This window comes from Lytechinus pictus, chromosome 7 (genome assembly GCF_037042905.1).
Source record: "Lytechinus pictus isolate F3 Inbred chromosome 7, Lp3.0, whole genome shotgun sequence".
NCBI lineage: Eukaryota > Metazoa > Echinodermata > Echinoidea > Temnopleuroida > Toxopneustidae > Lytechinus > Lytechinus pictus.
Genome location: NC_087251.1, coordinates 35,463,007 through 35,490,613, shown reverse-complemented (window position 1 = coordinate 35,490,613; position 27,607 = coordinate 35,463,007).

Here is a 27,607-nt window from a genome sequence, read left to right as displayed (position 1 = left end):
GCGCACGCAGGCTTTTTACACTCAATACACACTGTAAAAATAGCGCCTCTTTGCTTTGGGCCACATCACTGAGCTACTGAGTCGGTTTGAAACCAAGGCAACTCAGAAGCCACTAAAGGCTTGGAGGCCCCCAATTAGGTGCGCATACAAGTGTAAATATACAATGGGTATAATTCGAATAATTTCATATAAATTCTGTACAAAACATCAACATATCAAATTGGTTAACACCAGATTAAAGCGGAAAGTAGTGATATGTATAGTTTTGAATTACTACCAGGAATTCCTGGCCTCATGCTGGTGGGGCCTGGTGCCCTCCTGCTTGCTGCCCCGTTCACCGACAGTTTAAGGGGCAAGCCCGGTCAGCACATAACTCACAGGAGCTCTAGCAAAACAGGGGACCAGCCCCCATGCATACGAAGCCAGTCAGACCGGCCAACGATACTACAAACAATTGAGTAACAATAAGAATTATTAATCAAATATAAGTTACAATTTTTTAGCCATTATCATGTGATATGATAATACATACGCGTAGCATATACATAAAGGCATGTAGGCTTGTATATATACATAAATACTTTAAAAAAACATAAAGGGGCTAGTAGCCAAAATGCCTACGTTACTCCTCATTTGCCAACATAATGGTACATACCCTTATAAGAACTAAAAAAGGATATATATATTTATAACTATTAGGACTTTAGGAGAATTCATTCATTTCATTTATTTCCAATTCTCGTGAAAACATATAAATACAATCAATATACAACATGTGACATATAAATACAAATACAAAGAATATGGGGAGCCAGCAGAGGCAATTGGCCTTTCATAGGCTGGGCTCCAATACGATAGTGAATAATACAAAATAAACCGCTGGACATCGTGTGACAGAAGTTATTTTTAAGACCCTGACCGGTGTAAAAACAATCATATATCAAAATAAAGGTAATGATTCATACAATACAAATATACCAAAAATATTACATACATCTCCTTCCAATAGTTAAAAATATTAAATAAAAATCAAAGAAACTGCTCCTCCAAAGTACGCTTCGATTGAGCACCCCCACGTCGCCTGGAAATGATGACGTCACGTTGTGTCAGGAGGGTTGTGATTCCATAGGTTTGTGTACAAAAGCATTGGGTATTTTCTTCCATTTCCATGATATGAATCCATTTTTTTTTCGTTTTCAGATGAAAATGGCACTCAAAATTATTCACTGTTCAAATTGTTGTAAACCTACAACTACTCACTACTTTTTTTGTGATTTCTTTGTTTGGCTCTTATTGGGCCTAAATTGCTATGTCAGGAAAAGTTGTTATACATAATCTAAATGCAGATAGAATTGAAATCTGCGCCAAATAAGCAGGAAATAAAATATGGCAAAAACTAATTCAAAACTGTAGATTTCATAAATTCAAGCTTGTGGGTAAAAATATATGTGATATCCCTCTGTGATAGAAGTGAAGAGAATGAAATGCGTTATCTGGAAAGCAAAAAAATCACCCAGTTTTTCTGTGTACAAGCCTATGGAATCACGACGCTTCTTACACAACGTGACGTCACGGTCTCGAGGCAGGTGAAAAGCACAATAAAGCCTATTTTCTAAGCGGGGTTCGAAGCCCGATAATTGGACTATTCTTAAGCAAAATACTCAGCTTGGAAGCGGTGAAAATGCATAAAGCATACCTTGCTGTATTTAGTAGCTTATAAGCTTTCGATTGGTATATAATTTATCAATTTCATTTTCGGGTCCGGTCTGGATCTTTAAGTATACCAGACATTATAATACCGATGATATGTTATCGTATGACATTTCGTACTAGCTAAACTTAAAACTTACTTACTAACTAGAAGTAAAAATATCCTTAAGAAGGAAAAAATGCATGAAACTGACTGAATGCTTTTAATTAATATTCTCAATAACAGGTATGTGCTAAAATATATACAATATAGAGGAATAGGGAATAAATTTAATAAAACTATATTCTCTTGTATGTATCGGTGCATTTTAGAGAAAGCCAAAAAGCTCAAATGATTTCCCTTTTTCCTTTGTAGTAATCGTTTCAACGCCTGATCATTTAAACAGACATTTATATCAGAACATAATTTCTGACGTGGCGTACTATATTTTCTACAGGATAGAAACATTTGAGAAATTGTCTCCGGTTCCTGACATAGATCACCTAAACCAGTGTCATGTTTTTTTTATTTGGAAAAGATAAAAATTCAAGTTACAATTTTCTAATCTTGGTCAATGTATAATTCTTTCATCTCTTCTGTTATTTCAAAATGATATTAACTGTTCGGGAGAAGGATGTATTTGGAATAAAAGTCGACCTTTATTAGATACATCCCATCTCGATTGCCATTTTGATTTAACATCGTGGAGATGATAGAATGAATTCCACTTTTAACAAATGGCATATTGATGTCAATATTAGGGCGACTTAGTCCTATCTTTGCTAAAGCATCAGCAGATTCATTTCCACTGACCCCGCAATGGAAAGGGACCCATGATACTGAAATTCTAACTTTTTCCAAATTAGCAATTTTCTGTAGAATTGCGTAGACAAGTCCTAATGATATTTTATTATCTAATGCTTTAAAAAACCGTAAAGAATCTGATAATATGGTGAAATACGAAAAGGAGACTTGGAATATAAAAAGCACAACTTACAATATTTTTGCTTGCTATACTTGATCCATCTGTAAATATCTTTAAATTGTCCTTACATTTGTAACACATCTCCAACATTGCACAATTCGTCTCATGTGGAATAGAAATTATTGGGGATTTGTGAGGTGTCAAGTCTTTTTTCACACGGTATACTCTGTCAAGGTGCCGTATGCACGGTGCCTTGTGGGATACATGTCTCTGATTGGCTGGAGAAGTCACATGACATCCACATATGCGGACGTCGGTGACAACACACGTCCAAAACGGAGAAGACCGGAAATGCCGTCAATTATCATTCCCGCCAAAATGGCATGAACGACAAAAGCCGCCAAAAAACGCCCGTATCATTGTAATGCTCACAATAGTGTAGGACACTGTGTGTGTGTGTGTGTGGGGGGGGGGGGCTAATTAGACTAATTAGCCTCTTTGTCTAGAATAGTAAGCGAGATATTGCTAAGTTGGAGGCCGCTGTCTTGAGGAACAGTGTTATGTTCCCCAATCTCCAACGCGTCTCTGACTATCCACTGAAGGCAGAGAATCCGATGATCATGCGTGTGAGCATGATCGATGATTGCAGACTTGTCCCTCGTGTCTCCTACCATGGGCCCTGCGTTCCTTAATCCGAGTGTTAAAGGAACGACCCGCCTTACCGATGCAAACTGTACCACATTCACAAGGAATTCGGTAAACTCGAAGGAGGTCCTTGGAGTTGCGTTTGTCCTTGTGGGTAGTGAGGGCAGATTGAAGCTTAATTGAGGAGCTATGACAAAACTCAATGTCGGCTTCTCTCAAAATCCTCTGAATCTTGTGAGAGGCTGCTCCCAGATAGGGAAGAACGACATTCACCTTGGGCTGGGCTACATGAGGGTTTTGCGAAGGGGGAAGCTCAGTGCAGATCTTATGTGAGGGATAGTTGTTACATTTCAAAACATGTTTCATATGCTCAAGCTCACCTCTCAGGTGGATCTCGTCACTAACCTTATGGGCTCGTTTGACCAACGTATTGTTAATTGATCTCAGCACTGATGGGTGGTGAAATGAACGATAGTTCCAGTACCGATCGGTGTGAGTAGGTTTACGATTAACCTGGTGGGATAGGGATCCCCGTGCCGTCCTCGTAATATTAGTATCAAGAAAGGGGATGGCCCCTCGTTCTCAATTTCCATGGTGAACTTCATACACCCGTGTTGAGAGTTCAGATGCTGTAAGAAATTGTTAGTTTCCTCAGCCCCATGTTGCCAAACCACGAAAGTGTCGTCCACATAGAGACACACTTTGGGGTTTTGTGTTGCTGACTGCATGGAGAGCCGTCTCCTCGAAATGTTCCATAAATATGTTAGCTTCCACTGGGGGCAGAAGATCTATTCATTTACTATCTTATAAATATATATTCATTTGATATCCTGTAACGATCTATTCATTTACTACCTTATTGAGATCTATGTACTTACTATCTTATGAAGATCGATTCATTTACTATCCTGTGAAGATCTATTTATTTACTTTCTTATTGAGATCTATGTACTTACTATCTTATGAAGTTCTCTTTATGTACTATTTTACGGAGGTGCAATTAATTGCTGTCTTATGAACAGAAGATCTGTTCATTTACTATCTTATGGAGATGTATGCATTTACTATCTTATGGAGAAGTATGCACTTACTATGTTATGAAGATCTATTCATGTACTATCTTATGGAGATGTATGCATTTACTATCTTATGGAGAAGTGTGCACTTACTATGTTATGAAGATCTATTCGTGTACTATCTTATGGAGATGTATGCATTCATTATTTTATGGAGGAGTATACATTTACTATCTTATGAAGATCTACTTACTTATTATCTCATGGAGATCTATTCGTTTACTAAACTGAATTTTCTCATGAAGATTCATCCATTTGATAGCTTAACGAGATTTATTGCATTGGTTTCAAGTAATATGTATAAAATGGCGACCTATAGATTCACTATTTTATAAATATAAATCAATTTCATCTTATTACTCTCTTTACTATCTTATGGAAATAATTATATTTATTTATACTAGAAAAAAATATATTTATAACTATCTAGTCATTTACTATCGTATGTTGATCTATTCATGCATGTTATTACTAAGATATATTTGTTTACTATAAAAAAAACCCACAAAAAATCAATCATCTGGATATCGTTCTATTGAAATTTCATCGGCAAACATTGACATTAATTAGCACAAATTTAAAGAGCTACAATTAAATGTAGAATTTATTTTTTCTCGGTCAATGTCTGAAAAGTCGATGACTCACATTAAGACAACTTTTAAAATAATTCAATACTCTCTGTTCACCTCGGGCGTTGTCTTCGTGGGAGGGAAGGGAGGATGGTGCAAAGGTATCAGTCGTAAACACTTATCTATAGAAGCATAAAGAGGTAACATAGCGTACGCTAGAAGATATACACACCAGGGAATATCGGAGCCTCAAAAAGTAGGTGTGATCCAACTTGTTTACAAGTTACCTTTATACGCGGGCTTTGTTGTTCTAAAAATAATTCAACCTGAAGTTTATATCCCCAGACGTTCAAAACTCTGTGTGAAAATGCTGAGTACATAACATGTTTGATATTTAGCGGTCACTGTAATTTAAATATGTTTTCTTTTCGTTTTTTTGATAAACTTTTTACTGTTTCTTTCATTGTGAATAATTTCTACAATCACTAATTTTTAGAAGTACAGCGTAAAATTCACATTAATGCTGAGATTAAGAAAAAGTGAAACAAATCTTGCTATCAGAGAAAATGTCAATTCTGAGTCAAGCCATTTATTCTAGAGTTCGACTGATCGGATGAATCGAACAGTTCTTTATAGCATATTTTATTTATGCCCCTCACAAAGCCTTCGACTTGTGCAAAATACATTAGTCGCCATCCATTTGCCTAGCATTTTTATTTCCTTTTTTATATTTCTTCACAAAGGGTATAAAACATGGTTCTTGGTGGTATCATCCAATTATGGATGACATTGTCATGAATGGAGACATGACATGACAAGATAATGAAGGTTTCCCATCTTACAGTTGGGCATCTTCACCCGATACAAGTAACATCTTCAACAGCTCCTGTTCAATGTTTATTTCTTTTTCTTATCTCAGAAGCATACATGCAGAAAGACGTTAATCCATAGAGTCTTAGCCCCTTCTAACTCTTAAACGTAACCTTAATGGTCACCTGTTCCATATTCGCCGATTTACGCCCACGTACATTTTAAGGAGACCATACTAGTGTCCCGATGGATTCTCCTAATTATCGTGCAATCTTGGTGTACACCAGGTGCATATACACCATCGTCTGTTATATAGAGAAGAATAATAATTCTCTCCAAGTCGTGTGTAGAAAGCCCGATAAAGGAATTAAATGAAATGTAAGAAAATAGATCTGGAACATGAAGAAACGTGATGTTCAGAGAGGTACTCTTACTTGCCCGATATTTGGTCCTATTTACACAAATCATGCCATGTTAAGAAAGGGAGTTTTATTGACTCAATGGTTCATGATTTGAGAAAATGAGCAGCATGCACCTCCTCCTTATAAAGAAATTACGTCCACACTTGCATGATTTATAACCAAACGTCGCAACAAAGAAATTTCATCTGCCAAAAAATCCGTGTAAATGCGACAATATAATGGCAAGTAAGATATATACGAAATAATACAGGGGGCGAAAAGATTAGAGAGTGACAGACCGGACAGAGGCATTGGGGAAAAAATCAAGAATGGTTGAACAATAAGAAATGGGGATAAAATTGTGGAGTGGGAGAAAAACAGAGAAAGAAGAAGAGGGAGGATAATGGAGAGAAAGAGGTGGGAGACGGATAGAGAACGTGAGAGGATGATAGAGAGGGAGTGAATGAGAGTGAGAGTTCATATGTGCGGGTGGGTGTGTGGGAGTGTGTGTGAGAGTGAGAGAGAAGGGTTGAGAGAGGAGGGGGAGCGGAAAGGATGACAACGACAAGGAAATATCTCCAAGTAACTAAATTCCGTGCCCCTCATTGTCTGTTGCTGATATTTTCTTCTAATTATAACAAAAAAAACATTTTCACCTGAATGAACATGATTAAAATGCGTTTTTACTCTTCCATGATGAGTAACGAGAAATTATGATTTTTTAACTCTTTGCATGCTGAATAGATTTCTGGGATAATAATGACAATTGTTTCCATGTTATTTCCTTTAATTCAAGATTTCCATATTGCACCATTGATACTTATTATTTTTTTTATAGATGTTTTCCAAGAACTACTGCTTTTACTAGCTTATCTTATTTAAAGGTGGGGAGAAACTAATCGTTACGATTGTTGAATCTAATTTGACGCATGTGCGAGATTGCAACATCAACGCGAAAAGGGAAAAAAAAATGTCCACAGCGTGCTTTCTTAATTTCTGGCAAAGATTGTTTTCTGTGAAGTAAATTGAGATAATTCTCAAAGGATGAAGGGACTTAAAATCTTCACCTCTTTTGAAAATGTCAGAATATAGACCGAGCATCCTGTCATATGATCTCAACTATGTTTTCCTTAAAATGCTCTTACCTTTTATATTTTTCAGGTCATTTTCAGATTCTATGCAGGTTGCCATAACTACCAAATATCCTAACTGAAATTTACTGAAAAGGGCCGTAAAGCGCAACTTTCTTATGTTTTAAATGTTATCTGGTCATACGATACTTGAAGTGCTGTAGACTACTTTCTGAACAAAGATCAGGGATACGTTCTTGAATTGTTACAGATGTGTTTAAGTGGATTGGATGGTGTTGACGAAAGTTAAGGACAAGGACTACCGAATAAACTTTACTTAACGTCCTCTTAAGTTCTTGACCTTCATTAAATCAGTTGTGTTACATGGAGGGGGTGGAAAGAGAGCAACACAAACTGAGAAAGTGCATGGGAAAGGTGATAGAAAAGGGGCACTATAAAAGGGTGAGAGATACGAGATAGAGAACATCGAGAGAGAAAAGAGATTATCAGACTGCATGCAACGCATGTTAAGGTGTTGTGGCTCAGAGGACAAGTCTCCAGACTGTGATCACTAAGGTCCAGGGTTCAAATCCCACCGCAGTACTCGCGTTATTTGTCTGGGCGTTTATCTACATGCACATTCGCCAATCAAATATAGGCACATTTGCCACGCAAACTTAATAGTAAGGGAAGTTTTTTCAGTGCTCGAGAACCTTATCTGGGTAGACGTGCTAGAAATGTACTATTAAGGGCTATTAACACGCCGCTGTCGGTAATTTCCAACAAATAATGAACACAACTCTCATAGCAGGGTTTTTAGAAAAAAAAGGAAGAAAAACGAGAAGAATTTAGCTATTAAGGCAGGTACGTAATTTTTTCATCTGTCAGTGTATTTCCTTGTTTGTCTTAAAGCATGAAAATAATAAACTTCGCACCTGTTTTGACTCGAGGATAATCGGGAAACCTAAAGATCCGAGCAGATTTTCGGCTTGAAAGTAATACATTGGCTTTACACTTTGCGGCTAGACACCTGCAACGTGCAAATAGTTTGTGTTTATTCATTGGAAACTATAATTAAGTTGGGTCCAGTGAGCTTTTGATATTTGTTGAAGGAAATCAACAATGATAGATGAAAATGGAATCCGGGAATGGAATACACCTTTACCTTTTAAACCTGGATTACGAAGCAGTGCTTGTTCGGAAGATTATCCAGAACCCACATGAATAATCCTGATTAAGTGGGTGAAGTCAAAGATATTAGCCCTTTCTTTGTGAGGAGGTTATTATACAAAATTCATATAAACTCTCATAATTTTTAACCAACCGAAAAGTTGGTTAAAAATCCAGATTAATATTGCATGCAATTTTATTTTAACTATCATTTAATAGGTTCATAATTTACCAAAATTATAGTATGGTTAAATAATGCCTCAGAGAGCAAGCCTCGTCACTTAAGCAAACGTGGGAATGTGAATCTTTGCCAAAAGGGAACGAAATCTCACTCAAATCTCATCAAATTACAGTTTTCTGATTTCTATTTTACCCCTTCTCCTCTAACGATCCTTCGTCCGCTCGCCCTCTTGGCCAAGAGATAGTAAAATAACTTCCAAACAGCTTCGCTGGCTAATTGAGTGTAAATACACTCTGTTTTCCTCAACTACCCTCCAGAAACTCACGTCAAACAAGACACATGCGCACTCCTTACGTCAGGTAGCCAGCGGGGTAGCCAGCCTGAAGATATCTTCACCCGCTATCACCATGGATCACTCTCTTTTACTTCAGATTGACCAAACCCAATGGTTTGACATTTACTGAAGCAGAAACAGATCAATTTACCTTTCAAACATAAGCCCACATGTGCTCGAAACTGTTGCTATCAAATAACATAGTCCGAACTGGTTTTGGGTTACTACATTATTTATATTGCGTAGGTGGGAATGGGCGAGCATTGTGGGGAAAAACGCCATTCTGAAAGAGTAATATAAACTTTAACTGCAAGTTATACCAAAATGAGAGTAAGCTAGATTACATAAACCTTTTGTTCTATCCATCAATTTCCAATCCAATCCTAGTCAATCCGGTTTGGGAATTTCGAGAGCGCTAATGGTATTAACCTAATAAACTGCCCCTACAGGCCTTCGGACCTTTTGCTTCACTAACTAGTAAATAATGTATGTGCATGTCCAACAATTATTTTATTATGAAGATGGCAAACAGTTTCTCCGAGAATGAAACAATTTCCTGCATGATAAGCATGTTAAGTGTAAGATGTTTTTATATGCGTTTCTACATAAACAAATTTATTCTTTAAGATATTTGGATTACCATCAATTACTTATTCAAAATTGTTTGACCGGTCGGCTTTTTATACTTCAATTAATTCTCCTGTAGATAGACACATAATAAAGACCTATTTGGGCATGATCTTATTCTCATTTTCAGCGATTTACCAATGCTGAACACAATCTTAAACTTTTCATCTCTACAGAATCATGTCACCCTGTGACAATCAACGTTCCATCAAAAATCCCCAAACGATCCTACGTCTCGGCTAGGAACGACGCCGCCGCCATCTTGCAAACCATAAGAATACAACAAGAGCTCAGCAATGGCCAGATCCCCGCACAATTCAACGGCATCGCTGGAGGTCGTACGCCCGATGACGACTCCCTGGTCGACAACCAAAGCTCAAGAGACTTCTATGACACACCAAGCTCAAGTACGTATGGATACTTAGATTTCCTTATTGTATTCACTCTTAGAGTGGTTAAATATTCTTACCAGCCCTTGACAGACGTTCGGTCCATAAACTATGTTGGTGGCTAGAATAACCTAAATTTGAGGGAACTGAAAATTGCCTAACATTTGTTTACCGAAAATCAACACATAAATCAAGACATAATAGTTTTTGTGTCACCTGCATAGCAGAGTGAGACTATAGGCGCCGCTTTTCCGACGGCGGCGGGGTCAACACCAAATCTTAACCTAAGGTTAAGTTTTTGAAATGACAGCATAACTTAGAAAGTATATGGACCTAGTTCATGAAACTTGGCCATAAGGTTAATAAAATATTACTAAACATTCTGCCTAAGTTTCAGGTCACATGACCAAGGTCAAGGGTCATTTAGGGTCAATGAACTTTGACCAAATTGGGGGTATCTGTTGAATTACCATCATAAATTTAAAGTTTATTGGTCTAGTTCATAAAACTTGGACATAAGAGTAATCAAGTATCACTGAACATCCTGTGTGAATTTCAGGTCACATGACCAACGTCAAAGGTCAATGAACTTTGGCCATAATGGGGTATCTGTTGATTACCATCATAACTTTGAGAGTTTAAGGATCTGATTCATGAAACTTGGCCATAAAAGTAATCAAGTATCTTTGAACAACCCGTCCGAGTTTCAGGTCACGTGACCAAGGTCAAAGGTCATTTAAGGTCAATGAACTTTGGCCATGTTGGGGGTATTTGTTGAATTACCATCATATCTCTGTCGGTGTATTGGTCTAGTTCATAAGACGTGGACAAAAGAGTAACCAAGTATCACTGAACATCTTGTGCGAGTTTCAGGTCACATGATCCAGGTCACATGATCAAAGTCAAAGGTCATTTAAGGTCATTGAACTTTGGCCATTTTAGAGGTAATTATTAGATTGTTGTCATAACTTTCAAAGTTTATAGATATAGTGTATAAAATGTGGATATAGGGGTAATCAAGTATCACTGACAAATTTTAGGTCACATGATGTCAATGAACGTAGTATTATATCATTATATGAATGGTGTTTTTGTAAATAATTATTTTATAGTAGTTTTCAAAGTCAGCACTGCTGCTATATTGAATCGCGTGATGCAGGTGAGACAGCCAGAGGCATTCCACTTGTTCACAAAACAAAGTACCCTTTAAAAGAACTTAATCTAGTGGTAGACTTTTTTTTCACTAACATTAATTTGACCGCAACTGTCGGTTAGAATAAAACGAAGAATTGACAGCATTGTTTCACCATCTTGCCAACAGATCTCGACATTGCAAAATTCTAGCCAAGAATGTGTTGTCCAACGAAATTTGCCAAAATGTTTAAGAGTGTGTCTTAAGATGATCGATGGGTTAAATTGATTACTGCAATACATTTGCCTTACCACTTTGATGTGTATAACAGTCCATGTCTCGTAAACACCGATATTTTAGGTGACATTTTAAGACGTCAAACTTTTATTACGCTGTGTTATGAATATATTATAGTTACTATATATCATAAGGAGAATGTGACGATCCTTCGAATAACAAGATGATGACTAATTTTTTTTTTTTTGGGGGGGGGTCTGCTGTTCTCGCCCCATTCATTCTAAACGGATATGAGCACATCAAAATGTTTATTACGATCACAGTAAATTGGAATACCTGAATAACAAAGTGGTAAACTTGTAAGCCTAATTTGTCATAGAAATTAATGGAACATTAATTATTCTGTTGACGATGATACGTTAATTTTGGGTAATCACACTATGCACCACTGACACACATTTTATGGTGGAAATCGAGAACATGTTTTTATTTTTCAGAAAAGTATGTCATTACGTAAGCGAGTACCTTTGTGTATACGTACATAGAACGTCCTCGGTTCGAATGTGAGGTTCATGTGTGCCATCATTTTCAACTAGGCCTAAGTTCACCCACACACCCATCCCACACACACTTTCTCGCACGTGCGCCATTGCCCTAATAAAACCCCCTTCGCAGCTAGACGCCGTTGATCACTTCGAGTGAAGGAGATTTTTCCTATATCAGGTTTTATATGATATTAATTGTCCCTTGCAATAAAATTCAAACTTTCAAATCCCACACTCGCACAAACATTACGTGAATATTCAAATTATGTATATCAATACCCATACATGATACAGGTCAAATAAAAAGAGAAAACCCTAAGACAGTATAAGGTCGGGCTTTAGGGCATATTAGCGCAAGTATGTAGGTTAACAAATCATTTCTGTCGGTATGGTGTATGATCATAAACCATTCATTTTACTTTTCTATTCGAGAAATGGATCCCCCTGTTGCCATGGCAGCATTGATTCCTGACGGGTGTTATGCATTGTTTTGAACTGATTTCGGTACAAAATACATGATATTGCATTTCACTAAGATTAAGTGTTTTCATCTTCAAACTCCTGTGTCTGAAATAAAAACAATCTACGGCGCAGTTGGCGATGAATTATTTGATGTACGATGTTACCAATTCTTTTCATCTTTGAGGAAATGTGCATCAGTGTTCGTGAAAGAAAAAAAAAATCTACTGTCGTTAAAGAAATTTGTTAGAGAATCTACTAGAATACCAAGCATGAACAAACAATTAGAATCAACTTTTTCTTGGTAAAATCCTTAATGAATTGCTGAACATGATAAATCAAATTACTCAGAATGTGGAAAATATAATACAAGTTCTTTCTCTCCGAATAATATTGTGCAAAATAATATGATCGACGAATAGCGGGAAAGGGGGTTTCATGCTCGCCAATGGAGGAAAAATGTTAGATCAGGGAAGTCATTTATTACGGAGAGCAGGCGTTACCCCACATGCCGATGAAAACCAATAATATTATAGACTCTTTATCTCTGTTCTTTGTAAAAAACAAAAACCATGACCTATATTTAAAATAAAAATCGTTTGAATAAATAAATAGTAATTATAACGAATAAATATGCACCTTTCTATATTATTAATCCAACGACTGTTTTTTTTTTCTTTTACTTGGGATGCTTTATTCTTTAGCATTGTTACTACTTGGGATCATTGCAACCGCATTTACTATGACTGCATTTATGTAAAATAAGCATTATTTATTAATACAAATTTCATGGATGTTTTAGGTATGACGTCAGACAGAGGTAAGATATAAATTAGAATATAACAAATATACAAAAACTTCTTAGTACCAGCGTACGGTCAAACACTTTCACTTTCGGTATCAGTACGTGGAAAGGTAAACAATCTTCAAGCTCTTATTCGAACCGTTTTAAGAAGCGTTTCCCAATTCAGTTTTATTAGGTGGTCTGTCTGTGACAGATCACCTCTTAATTTCGTCAGAATTTTCTTTCTCTTTATTTATTTTTAATGGCTATATATTTGTCGCCAAGATATCTCGAATTTTACTATGTCAATTTCATTGAATTTCATGTCATCTATAGGATCTGTCATGGACACGCCATAATAAGCTTTTCAAAGTCATCGGGTCATGATGACGTCATCTAGACGCCATTTTGTAAAATCACATTATCAATCATATCTCCATTATCAATTATCAAAAATTAACAATATTTACATCACAATAACTTCAGGTCAAGAGTCAACTGCGCATGTCATCAAAGGTCACCTGGAGGTCACGACGCGCGCGTCAAAATTTTAAAATGCTCAAAATCACTTTTCGACCAAAGTAGAGTACGTTTCTGGTCATTCTAAGCATTTCAAAAATTTGCGGGCGCACACATATGCGCGCGCGTTTCCGCGCGTAACGCCTTAACGCAACGCAGAAACACCGTTTTTTTTAAATATCATTGCATTGATAATATAATTATGAGCAATTTGATACCTTGATCAACCTTCTACGACCATTAATCACAAAAAATTAACACCCGTTAAAGTTTGCAGCACGTGTGCGCGCGAGCTCTTTCCATAGGCCATATATGGGCAAAATCAAGAATGATTACAAGATAACATTTCCGATATAAAACTTTTGATATAACAAATAGTATGGATTTAGTTTTCAAGGTATAAAATTTGGCATAAAATGCTCAAATTAAATAATCTGTATCATGTTACCATGGTAATGCATGAGTAGAAAAGAGAGATGCCAGGCCGGAATAGATTTATTCATTATTGTCAGTAATCATGATCAAAAAGAAAAAAATTACAGCGATGGAAATGATAAACATCAAATCAATTTTGGCAATTGATTTTCAACCAAATAAATACCTCGAATTTGTATAGCTAATGAACGAATTCTCATTTCAGCAAATGCACCGCCAATTGCGAGGCTCTTCCGAATAGATTGACGTCAAGCCTGCGTGCTATCTTGTAGGATTTCAACTCATCGAACACTCTGTATACGATGATTAATGTTCATTCGTTGAAATCAGACTACCATGATAAACACCATACGATAGGGCATGAGATTCGATCAATAAACAGAACGGTTGGCGTGTCACATTCCCATGCAGCTGAACATGGTGTCTCATTCATACGGTGAAGTGATCGAGAAAGGAAATTACTAAGATCTGGGGAGTGTTTCATCAACATTTTCGTCCGACATGTTGTCAAATCTGACAACTTTCCTTGATTCTGATTGGCTGAAAGATACTGTTACTATGGTAATTGTCGGATAAAATCATTTCATGAAACGCTCCCCTGGTGATAGGTTCTATGACATTTGCACTTACGAGATTACTTCGTCTCAAAATCCACACATCAAGTCAATTACAACCCTAACCTTAAACCTAGATCGAACCCTGCGTGACTCTGAACCAATAACCCTATCAGAATCACAACCATTACCCTTACCTCATATCTTCAGAAATTAACTGAGGAGTACCTGTAATCGGAGCAAATGTCGCATTACCTTGAGGATGCAATGTAATACACTTATTATACAATTAATCATAGCTTTTTGAAAGAGCTTGCTATAGACTTAACGTTACCCTCGATATAACAAGTGAATGCATTTTTAAAGTAATACAGCGCACTGCTCATATATACCTTTATATTGAAAGCAATGAAGAACTTGTTTAGTTCTGTTATGTTCGTTTTCAATAACTAATGCCAGAACTGTGTGAAAACAAAATATGTTATTGATCAATCGCCTTGCAATATTTCTGTACATGTAGCATACAACTATAATTATGAGGATTGTTCAAGAAGTTGCTTGCTATAGGTGAATGTAATAAGGGATTAAAGTCTAGCCGCGAATTATACATAACTATCGATAGATGGCATGGGATATTTCAGAAAGCTATTTGTTAAGTTTTGCCTGAAAAATAAAATCCGAGAGCAAAATTGTTTTCTGATTTATCATGCTAATGATTAATGATGTGTGCATGTCAAGGTATTTTTTTTTTTAGCTAATAACGGTTTTAAAGTTAAAGTGTCAATATGCCGTCCCTCTTTTCAACAGCTGGAGGGATACCTGGATCAAGATATTTTTATTTTCTATGACGATTTCCAGTCAAAGAATATATGTCTTGATATTACACTCAAAGTACACTCAAACTTTCCATGATCGTAAAGGTTTTTCCTGTGTGACATATAACGCCTATACGCCAACACCAACCTTTTGTCAAAATCACTCTTCCAAGAGGTTATCAAGTCCCTATGTCTAATATTACAGTTAAGTGTTTAGTTCTATGGTCTGGCCTTGGTTCACTTTAAAAAATAATTGCCTGGAATAATGCTAAAAAATTCTAACAATTTCGATTTGTTTATAAGGATATATACACTGTTGCCATGACAATTACTTGAAGAATACTAGTACATGGTGGAAAATATTGTAATGATATATGTCCGCGTTTTTATTTGCTGAGGAACAAAGTATTTAATTGTATTTGATATTTGATTGTAATTGGTTGTTTCTTTTGGTTTCCTCATGAACCTCATGTCAAACTACGACATTTAGATAAAAGTTCGAAAAGGTATGATTCAGTATACAAAAGAAAAATTATTATCGGTGTCAGAAATCAGATTGAAAGTCCATTGTTATTTCTCGTCTTCTATTAATTCCGCATAAGTTCAATCTTGACTGTTTTGTTTACCGAAAAATGAAAACGAAAATGATATGAGCAGAAATGCAGCCATAAAAAATTGACGATGCTAAATAAGATAATTCCTTCTGCCTCTTTAAAATAAAAACACAACGTCGAACGAAATACATGCAAATGCTGCGGGAGTATCCTAGACAATTCAAACGGCTCTGTCATAAAAAAGCGACATTTATTCACTTAGATTATTTACAACGTTCCCAAGTCGTAAACCACACTCAAAATTTCAATGGGTTTGTGGTGTGTTCGTTTTGTTTTACGTCAGTGGTTTACCCTGGCACAAAGTTTTATAAATAGCAGAAAAACAAGGGAAAAAATTTGGTTGTTTGAGGGAAATCCATCAAAGATTAAAGAAGTTACTATAATTATTTGTTTTATTGTGACGTTTGCAAGCAGCTTTCCTACATATCGTTTAGCAAAAAAAAGAAGATCAATTAAATGTCCTTTTTTCTTAAATAAAAATGAAAACAGTTAACCTCGTACTTTCAGTAGGCCTATATCAACAGACATCATTTCACACCCGCTCCTGAAACAAAACAAATCAGTCATCACGAACCATTAAAAAATGAAATTTATGCATTTAATATTACATAAGATATGGGGCAGCTGTCGCAAATAAAAACCTTAAAATTTTAATAACTTTCTTAATATTTGATGGGGTTTCCTCAAACCTTCACCAATATTTCTATTACATTTTCTGGTATTTTTACAATAAATTTTTCGTGAGGGTGAACTTCCCTTAAGAAAAAGACAAGTCAGTTTAGGGGTCTGCCACGAGGCCGGGGGTCCACGAGGCCAATTTTCCTCTTTATTTCATTCTTTTCATTCTTTTATCATTTAATTAAATGTTATTAACTGCAACTCGAATGGTGCGGATTGAAGCCTATCGAAGAACATTACATAATCGGCATGGGCCCGCAAGACTATGGACGTATAGACCAGTTCGTAGTTACTTCTGGGACAATTTTGGTCAAATGACCTTTCATTTCTTTCATTAAGATATGTAGATTTTAAAGCAAGATATTACGTATGCATGCCTTACATAGTGGGATGAAGAAATTGAATAGACCAGGTGACTAGAATAGCACATCAATGAACACTCTATGAAGTTATTTGTTGCATTTCTACTTTGAATGCATACTAGAGGATGTTGTACAATGTACTTGGCAAACTGTGAAATATACCAGTCATTCGTGGACGCATTTTTTTGTGGATGTGAATGAAAAACAAAATTCAAAAGAATATAATGAATAATCAAGACATCGAATTTGGTGCTTATCTCATTAAATTTTAAACCACCATGTCACTTTAGTACAAATGACCTTCCTCTGATCATGCGCAGAATCTTCTGATCATGCGCAGAGTGGAACTATGAACTGGCTTATTGGTACCATTAGGGATGACAGAATAAAAAAAATTACAGCGATTATCAAGAACTTGCCAGGGAAATTTTGATTTAAGTCGAGTTTAGAAGTGGTACTTAAAACGATTACATGACGAACCTCTTTTTTTTGGAGGGGGGGGGGTGTCTCTATAAGGCACTTTAAGTTTTTTTTAAGGACAGTTACCTAGTACTGAGATACCGTAATCCAGACACGGCTGAATAGACGATTTATATAAAGTATTGATTAAAGATTTATTTAAAATTTGCCAATTTCCCGAGGTCGTAAATCTTGTATGTAGTTTATTTGTATAAATGTCTTAGATAATCATTTCACTTCATTTATCATGTATAATAATACCCAAGTACCTGAACTTGCTCTAATGAAGTTAGTTCGTGACCAATATTGATATTAAGATATTTAGTTGATTCAGTAGAGATTAACATCATCTTGGTTTTACTTATTTCTCTTATATATATACCAGTTCTCTAGAGTGAGCAACGTATTTTGTAGATTGAGAGTAACATTATGCATTGATAACTACATCCTAAACATAAATAGAATATACTGGTAAGACCTTCTGATATATCGCATATAAATAATGAAAATAGAACAGGAGCAAGTACATTGCCCTGTGGTACCCGATGATAATGCCTTTATCGAAGAGTTTTACCATTTAAACAAACAAGTTGTTTTCTTTCAGTGACAAGTAAGACTAAAATTTGAATTCTTTGTCATAATTTTCAAGCTTAAACAAGAGTAAATCATGATTAACGCAGTCAAAACATTCATGCATGTCAAAAAGAAACATGAACCATTTCATTCTTTATTATGAAGAGTCTCATGAAAATCATCAACTACCCCATGAAGGCAAGTGATTGTAGAATGATCATGAGGGAGAAATTTCATCTTGATCGACATTTATCATATGCTCTTTAAGATAGTTTAATGATAAAACTTCATCGCCATTAAATTCAATATGTGGTTTTCAAGCTCTAATTCACGAAATAAGCAGACGTTGCCCCGGATAGATTACTTAATACCTAAGGGATACATAGGGCATGCGAACCTAGTTCTTCACCAGGGGTCATTCAACCGGTGCTCGTCTTATGGTGACTATTTTTCTTTCATTTTTCTTCCTTTACTTGACTGTGTATGCCATCCTCAGCATCCGGGTCCCGTGAGGATATCACCAGGAAGAACTCAACCAGTCGAGTGTTTGACCGCATTATTCAAGAGGCCTCCCGTCTACCAAGTCATATCAGCCATAAAGGTAAGATTGATTCGTGTTTGTGTGTCTGGTGCAGGAGCCAGGGGGAAACCAGGGGAACATTTAAAAAACATCTTGTCAGTGAACTTTCAAAGGTAAATTTGCCGTTGGCCAGTCATTGGCGAGGATTTCAGTAGCTTATGTGAAATTCACTGAGTATTTGTTTCAATGAAATGCTCCCTATGATATGACAGCGACCCTTTCGTCCAGAGTCGTAAAGAGGAGAGCAAGGGGGGGGGGGGTGGTCCAGGCAGATGAAATGAGGGAGTGGTGTTTATCGGAAGGATATCCCTGCTGGAATGGTGGAAAATATTTCAAGTATTGTTGCTTGGGGAATGAATAAAAATTTGTTGAATCCTTCTGTTGAATGATTATTTCATCAAGATTTCCTATTCATTTTTTTGTTTTCATGAGTGAGAATGATTTTGAATAATTTCAAATAAGAAATCATGATTCTAAGGGCCAAGGATAAGATGCGAAATTAGCAGTGTTAAAGGTAAATGCCAGTTGTGGTAACGATATCAAAATGAGTTCGTACAGAATCCAAAGAAATGACCACCAAAGTGTCTGTTTGTATAAATAAAAACATGTGCCAAAGGATTCTGGAAGAAATTGTGTAATTGCTGAGAAATAAGCAAATAAGCACAGGATTCGGGTCAAGCGTCGGGCCGACATTCAAAGCAATAATAATACACTGTCCCACATGCGCTTATCTGTGTTGGTGATCTTCAGTGTGAACATTTTTCAGCGTAGATTTCAAGATTTCACAAAGTTCAGTTTATGTATAACTGTACCAGATCTAGATCCTCGATGATATACTGACAATTAAGCCTGGTTTTACAGACTTTCTCATGAAATCAGTGTTTACTGCAACTACTGGCATTTCTCTTTAAGTTACGTCGATGTTCTTGTTTTATTTTTATTAAGGGTTAAAAGGAGGTTATAAAGGTTTTAGGGGGTGGTTTGTCCTTCGGTTCTCTTTTGTGTATCAATGACGTCATCCCAAATAACTTTCAATAATTTGTGTAGAGGAATCAAACTTAAAAACATACATCTTGATACCATTTTTCTAGCATCTTTAAAAACGAAAGCTGAGAGACACTATGTCATCTACCCTTTTCCAAAATAAGTGATCATACACGCTGTCAATCAGTAATTGATTTTCGAGGTATAATCTTCTGTAATAAGAAATAAATTGCGACAAAATAAACCTACGAGAAATCTCAACTGGTATGGATTATTTATTATTAAGGAAAGGTTTCTAGACCTCTGGAAGGACAAAGATTTGCAATAAAAAACAAATCGCAAAATGCAAATAAACTCTTGTGGATAGATGAAAGACGTAAGAGACCCTGGCTTTGCACCTGCAACGCGGAGGTTAACACAATTGCCCCTTTCAAACTCCATGTTAGGGTACGGTCGAAGGTTTTCATGCGTGAAAAGCCATCTTTTGCCGTGAGGGGAAATCGATGAGAGGGATTTTGTGAAGTGTATATGTAGCATTCTGAATTCACTCATAAGCATCAAATCAGTAATTTGTCTGGAACAGAGCCGAATAGTGAATAAAGGCAGTATATCTATCGATGCCGTGGATATGGCCAGTAAACTCTGTGATGCTACATTGTAAAGTAATGACTCGATTGCTTGAATATATAAAATATATTGAGAATTGCTATATAATCATCATTATCATCATCATGCTTTTCATTATCATTTCTCTTCTAATTACCAACATCATTCCCAGTGTCATCATTGTTGTTAGTATTGATTTATCATTATTGATAATTACTTGAAATTATTTTCATCATCATTAATAATTGTAATCGACATCATCATTACCGTCATTATTTTCACCATTACATTAATATTTTTAAGGTTTAATCGTTACCATTATGGGGGCGTCGTGGTCTAGTGGTAACAACTCTCGTCTTTCAATCAGAGAGACTTGGGTTCGAATCCCAGTCATGGCGTGTTTTTCTTCGGCAAGAAATCTACCCCCACTGTGCTGCACTCGACCCAGGTAAGATGAATGGTACCCTCACTTCCCCGTAAGATTTATTTCTTAAACCCTTTCTTGCCTATATGGCGGCTCATCTATAGCCGGGGTAATATTAATTTGATATCAAGTGCAGTAGATGCAATTATAGTAGCTGCGTTACATAAATGGGAAATATTATTATAATTATAATTATTATTGACTTTATCAGCGCTAGCAGTAGTTGCATAACAGTAGTTGCATAACAGCAGCAGCAGTAGTAACAAACACCTGGGGAGGGTTCCATGAAATACCTTTGTCAGTGATTAACACCGGCAGATGCTCCTGAAAATCATTGCTCGTGATTGATTGACTGACTGAGAACAATATTAGTCGGTGAAAATCACAGAAAAAAACTCTTCATGAATGCCCCCAGTATAGTGTCAGCTAGGACACTTGGGCCAGAGGGATGGACTATAGTCGAGTCCTGGGCTAGTCCCACCTCCCTTCCTGGACACAACATTTCCAATACAACACGAGACCAGTTTGGAATAATTAAGATAACCTTGACAAGCTGTCAAAATGATTTCCATCTATTTATGTTGTTGAATATCGCTCATATCGGTTTAATGACGAATTGTCATTAGATTAATGATATGGATTTATGGGATGCGGAAAAATATCTCCCATGTAGCATAATGATAGAGGCCATTTGGGAATAATTATCCTTCCTTGTTAAATATCGCACTTTTCTTGTTACATATTGTACTTTAATACCTTTATTGAATTATGGTTCGATTATTGGTAGAGATTAAGGGATTAATGATATCACTCATACAACACGGTATGCGCATAGAAGTAGAGATCAGCCTGGAATATGATAAGCTTGACTGTAGCTATCGACTCGTTTTCGAGCTTTTGTTGTTAAATGTTGCACCCATAATGATAAATTGTGAATTGATTGTACGGATTTAAATGTTATGCGTACAAAATAATATCTCCCATACCGCATAATAGACGTATAATCATAGAGAAAAGTTGGAATGTGACCGTCTTGACTAGCTGTCTTCTCATTCCGTCTTTCCTTGTTAAATATTGCACTTTAATGATGAATTATGATTGGATTAAAACGGCATGGATTTTGATGGATTAAGTGTCACTCTAGCCTTTTAAACCTCGTGGCTGTTGGATCATCTCACTGATTAATTGGATCAGGGTGGAAGGAAAGAGAGGATGTCACCGGCTATAAATTGATCTATCGTTCTCGGAAGGAGCCTCGCAGATTTTCTTCCATTTAGCGCAATTCGCGATGTATCCATCATATTCATACTGCTATCAATAGACCCACTGGATGCAGAAAGATTGGGTTACCATGGCGACGGGTTATTGATCTCCACTGTATGATTTAAAAGTAATAGACGTTCCTTCATGCGAGATGATATTGATTTTCCTATCTTAAGGTATGGGTAAAATGGTTCTATAATATATTCATACGCAAGAGTCAATCGTTAGGGAATTCCAATAAATATTAGGCCTATTAGAATTTCAAACAAAGCAACGAGGAAAAAGCAAAGGCGTAGGCTACAGTCACACCGACGAAACCGATTCCAGACTGATCAAAGCTATTATGCCATTTTGAATGGAATACTATCGGTCGGTTTGGATTCCGTTTTGTTGGTGCTACTTTGGCATTAACCATACTACTATTCCTCATCAATTTCCGTTACTTGTAAGGACAGATAGGGCAAAGAGACACTCTCTAAAATAGTTGAATACTAATCACTAGAATAAACATTTCCGAGTGAAAAATAAAGTGCGATAGGACTCTTTCGGAGAGGTTTTTTTTTCTTAACACTCATGTCGACAGAATAAAAGATACATATCCCAGTTTTACATAGATAAGATTTTCAGTCACATTAAAAAAAATGTCTAAGTGCATATGAAATAAATTTGGGCGAACCAAAAAAAATTACATGATAAATCTAACTTCAAGGATTGACAAGCACGTACACACCAGCACCCAGTCTAGTATAGATCTTCACGCATTTTATCATATTTTTCTGTATCCAAGTGTTTGGAACGTCACGTAAAAAGGTGAACAAGTCCAGTAATCCACTCTCTTAGACCAGGGAGTTTGGAGGTACCCTCTGCCGAAACGTGTGAAAGAAAGAATCAGTGAACCCCCGCCGATCTACGTTAGGCTTTCAAACACACAAGTACATAAAATAAAAACATAGTCTAGATCTAGACTAAGGTGACCCCGAAAGGGGTAGTCTAGCATCACAACCCCGAACCCATAGACCTTTCCAAAATTACCAGCGCGGCGCGAAGCGTGTTGCAGTCTAACTCGATGATGAACGACGATTGTTACTCACTCCTACTAATGAGTGGAAATGGCGAATGAAGGGGCATCGTCATGGTCACTCGTACAGGAGTGCGTTGCCACTCAATACCGAGTGAAACGATTGGCATATTCAACGCCTTTAAATTTAGAGAGTAGGAATGTTACATTCCTCCTTTGCCAAACGACGGATCACTTCTTAAACGTTCTATTCTATGATGAGTACTTCGATGATGAAAATGAAATATAACCTCCCTATTATTTAGTTATCATCGGGGCACTGTGAATGTGATAAATGAATTTAAGATTAAGACGTAGCGAGTGAAATGGAGAGATAGGGAGAGAGAGAGAAAAAAAGAGAGAGAGAGATTCACTGCTTAATAATGGATACAAAGGAAGCTAACAGGTCATATGGGTAAGGCACAGTTCACTCGAGGGAACTTTAGGGTTGGTTGCATGGGAGGTGAGATGCCTCCCGCTTGTACTTCATCTTCACCCTTGTATGGATGTAATGATGTCATTGTATGCCCATGGCATACCCTAATCCAATGCACTCTTTGAAGCACATTGAGATCAGATTTCAGTTAAGAACTTGTTACTTTCACTACTTTTTCCCCTGCGATATAAATTTACTAAACCTTATGCCCTTTCAAGGAGTTCGCGTGACCGCACTTTTATTTCAGTTGTTAGATTTTAATAACGGGACTCGGGAATAGAAGGGGATGGTTTTTCCCCGGGCCTTTTCTTCAAGCGTGTATAAAACTTGCTCCTCTACAAATGAATTGTAATGCTGGTTAAAGGTAATGTCAGCAACTAATGCAAAATTGTAACATTTTGAGTGAGGTTTGTCGCGCTGATTCACCCTAAAGGTAACTTTAGTCATACATGTACGACTGTACAAGGTGTCCCATAAAAAGGAAAGATAAATATGCAGAACTTTGGTCCATGGTGACGTGTCACAGCGGTAACGTTAGCCAGGCGTGGATCCATAGCGAGGGTTCCCTGGCAGAGATACAGATAGAAGAAATGAAGGGAAAGCGAGAGAGAAAGAAAAAAAAACGGGGAAAGCGGGAGTTATTAACAAAAAAAGGACATATAGCGTTGAGAATACTCCTCATTTTTTTAAATATAAGAAACAAATCTTTTGTTTTATTTCTTGGAAAAAAATATTGTCTGTCCATTAACAATTTCTAAATAGACGATTGTTCAAACACTTCTGATTCTCAGCTGCTACTACTACTACTATTAATACTACTCCTACTATTTCTACTACCACCACTACCACTGCGTCTCCAATGTCTGTTGCTCATAATAATTGAACTAATTCTTCTTGGCTAAAGTTATTCTTTGTCATATTCGACTGTTTCGTCTTTTCTTTATCGTCGTCTTCCTTTTTCATCGTAATATCGGCTTAGATAATGACGGACCGTTTGGTGTTATACAGGTGATCCAGTATAAGGACAAATATGAAGCATCGATGAAAACAAATTAGATCTAACACTATTATAGTCTTTGGAACATCTGATATTATTTTTCTTTCTTCATTTTCATCGTCATCAATATGGTCAGGCATTTGATGATTACAAATGTGTCTCTAGTCAAAATAAAAGTTGATCCATTACCCAATTATGGTTTATAAATATCTGCTGTTATATTTAAAACGACCGATATATTTCCGTTTAGAGATCATAATCGCTAATAAAGATTGTGCGGGACTCTGAGGATTTGCTTTAAAGATTCAGAACAGTCAGAAGATATTTCTTTATATTTTTTTGTAATCATGGTAATATTGTTTTTATTATTATTATGGCTTCTCTTCAATCACAATGACTGTCAAATCAATGTTTCGCATTAGTCCTAGAAGGGAGATAGCACTAATCTAATAATAATATATGAGTTCACCAATATCAATGTGGTATAAAAGCACAATAGAGGCATTAAATTCAAATATCGTTCACAGATTCATATAACTTTCTTTGTAAAAACGGATAAGAGAAATAAACTCAATGATATCTTACCCCAGGAGAGAAGAATAATTTAGTCTTCGTTGACTCTTCTCGTCCTTTTAAGAGCTTTTCAGCTTTACGGTGATTCGATGTCGGACTTCGAAGAAACTGTATATCGGTAACGCAAGGTGACGTGTTCGAAAAAAAGATAGGAAATATAAAAGTTATGTACTTCCAACCCAACAATCTTCGTGATATGGAACACCCAATTTACTAAGACGAGTCAGGGTTCATTAAAACAAGACCCTTACACTACATTTATATCAATTAATCCTATGTGTATCAATGTTGTCCTATCGGTTAGATTCGGTCAAGCTCAAACCAACTCTGATCCATCTTAGTGAATTCTAGATTTCCACTAAGATCACAAGTGAAATTGTTAAGTTTTCAGCAGACAACCTTCACTTACCCCCTACATCTACAAGGCTTCAGTCAAAATACACTGGGGCATCGTCCAAAGGCCATAAAAATGCCATCTTTCACAATTATCCAAAAGGATCATGGAATCGTTGATTGGGCTTCAGTGTCCATTTAAGATCAGCAATGTTTCGTCGATATTTTTTTCCTGGAACATATGTTATTACAATTACAAAGTCTCCAGTTGTTCTTGAAAGCATATGCGCGTCTCAGACTGATCAACAAATCTCTTGAAAGATTCGGATCAGCCAGACCGACATTTGTTTTAGAAGGACGGTATTCCTTTCCTGGTATGTACCGTGGTTAGTTACCACAATTCCAAGGCCTCCGTTTATATTTTGAAATCGTCTCTGCGCGTGCATGGCTGATCAACAAACCTGAAAGGTTCGGATCAGCAAGACTGACAGTTAGCTTAGACGGACGAACTCTGACCAGTGTACATCCAGATTTCGTTTTATCAGAATCGTTATTAATATCAGATATCATCCTTGAAAGTCTCTATGTGCGTCACAGACTAATCGACAAAACCTCGTAAAAGGTTCGGATCAGCCAGGCCGACAGTTAGCTTAGAGTGAGGATACTCCTTTCCTAGTAGTTTCCTTGGTTAGTTATTACAATTATAAAACTTCCAGTTGTTCTTGAAAACGTCTCTGCTCGTCAGATGATAATCAATAATGCCTAAAAGGTTCGGATCAGCCGGGCCTACAGTTAGCTAAGAGGGACGAACTCTTTCTGGTCAGTATATTTCCATATCAGAGTTGTGATAAGTTTCGAATGTTCATGGAAAAGATCTGTGTGTGTCATAGGCGAATCAAAAGAGTTTCGAAGATACGAGCAAATAAAAATGCCCATTCCGGGATGAATACCAAGGATTAGTCTGTAATGATGACTGTAAGTTTAGCGCAGACACGAGAAGTTGGTTTTGGATGAGGTTGATGATTCGCAACCTAGGCTAGCATGCAGGAGACGCATCATTCCTTCCGTTCCTGGTGAATAAATATAATTAAAAGGGGAAAAATTGAAGTTAATGATAATAAAAGTCATAATCAATTGCAATTGTCAAAATGTATGAGGGGGTAACATTTCACCAGAGCTCCGTAACACAAAGATTAGCAATCCATGGACTGACCAATCAAGACAAATGTTACACGCGCATTTGGTATAGAATACCGACCAGAGGCCCGAAACACAAAGATTAGCAATGATCGTAGAACATTTTTCTACGACTAATTCCATTGACTACAATGTTATGTACAATCAATCGTGAAAATCAAGCGTACGATTAATCGTTAACCTTTGTGTTACGGGACCCAGGAACCAAGCAGAAGTCGTCTTTTGTGTTTGCTATTCATCGCTAAGCTGAATGTTACGGCGTCCGGATGGCAGATCGGGGGGAAGGGGCAAGCTCCTTGACGTTCCACTATAAAGCTTTCATTATACAAAAAAAAAACCTTGGCCTCATTTGCCTCTCATAATCAGGTATGAATTTTATTTCAGTGATTGTCAGTTTTCTCGACGGCAAAGTCATTTTTAAACGAGGGTCTTTTTTTGAAAAAAAATCCTAGCATTTGTGATATCCTAGGTCCTCCATCAAGCACATTCTTCTGGATGAGATGGATGTCAGTTTTGGTTTCAAGTTTTGTAGAACATGGTTAGGTTATATGCCACCATTCAAATGTCATCGACACTCAAGTTATATTTACACACTAAGATATTTATACACTGTTAAAAAAAGCCTGATTTTACAGAAAAAAAGAAGATTTTGCAGAAAGCAATAACAGAATCATTCTGTAATTTCATAAAACATGAATTTTTCTGCAATTTAATAGAACAGGTCTGATTAAAAAGGGGAAAAGGGTTTTTTAATTAAGGAAATTTGTAAGGTTCCCTACACCAAATACAAATTTCCTGTAATTTTACATGATATAATGTAAGATTACGCATTTCGGTAAGATTACAGGTGTTCTCGAGACTCTGCTGCAGGAACTTCTTTTATTTTAAGGATAAATTGTCTTACAGTGTAGAGTGTCGTGTTCCATTTATGAGATTTCATATTACAGTTATATCATGAAGAGCTTCTCACCTCCTGCTGCCCATGCATGCTCCTTACTAGAGTTCTCAACTCGTTGGATCGACGTCATAGGCCTAGAGAAGGGTGTATGTTTGTTTGTTTGGAGATCGTCAGGTAATGCTGCCAAATTTCAGTCTGGTAGATAT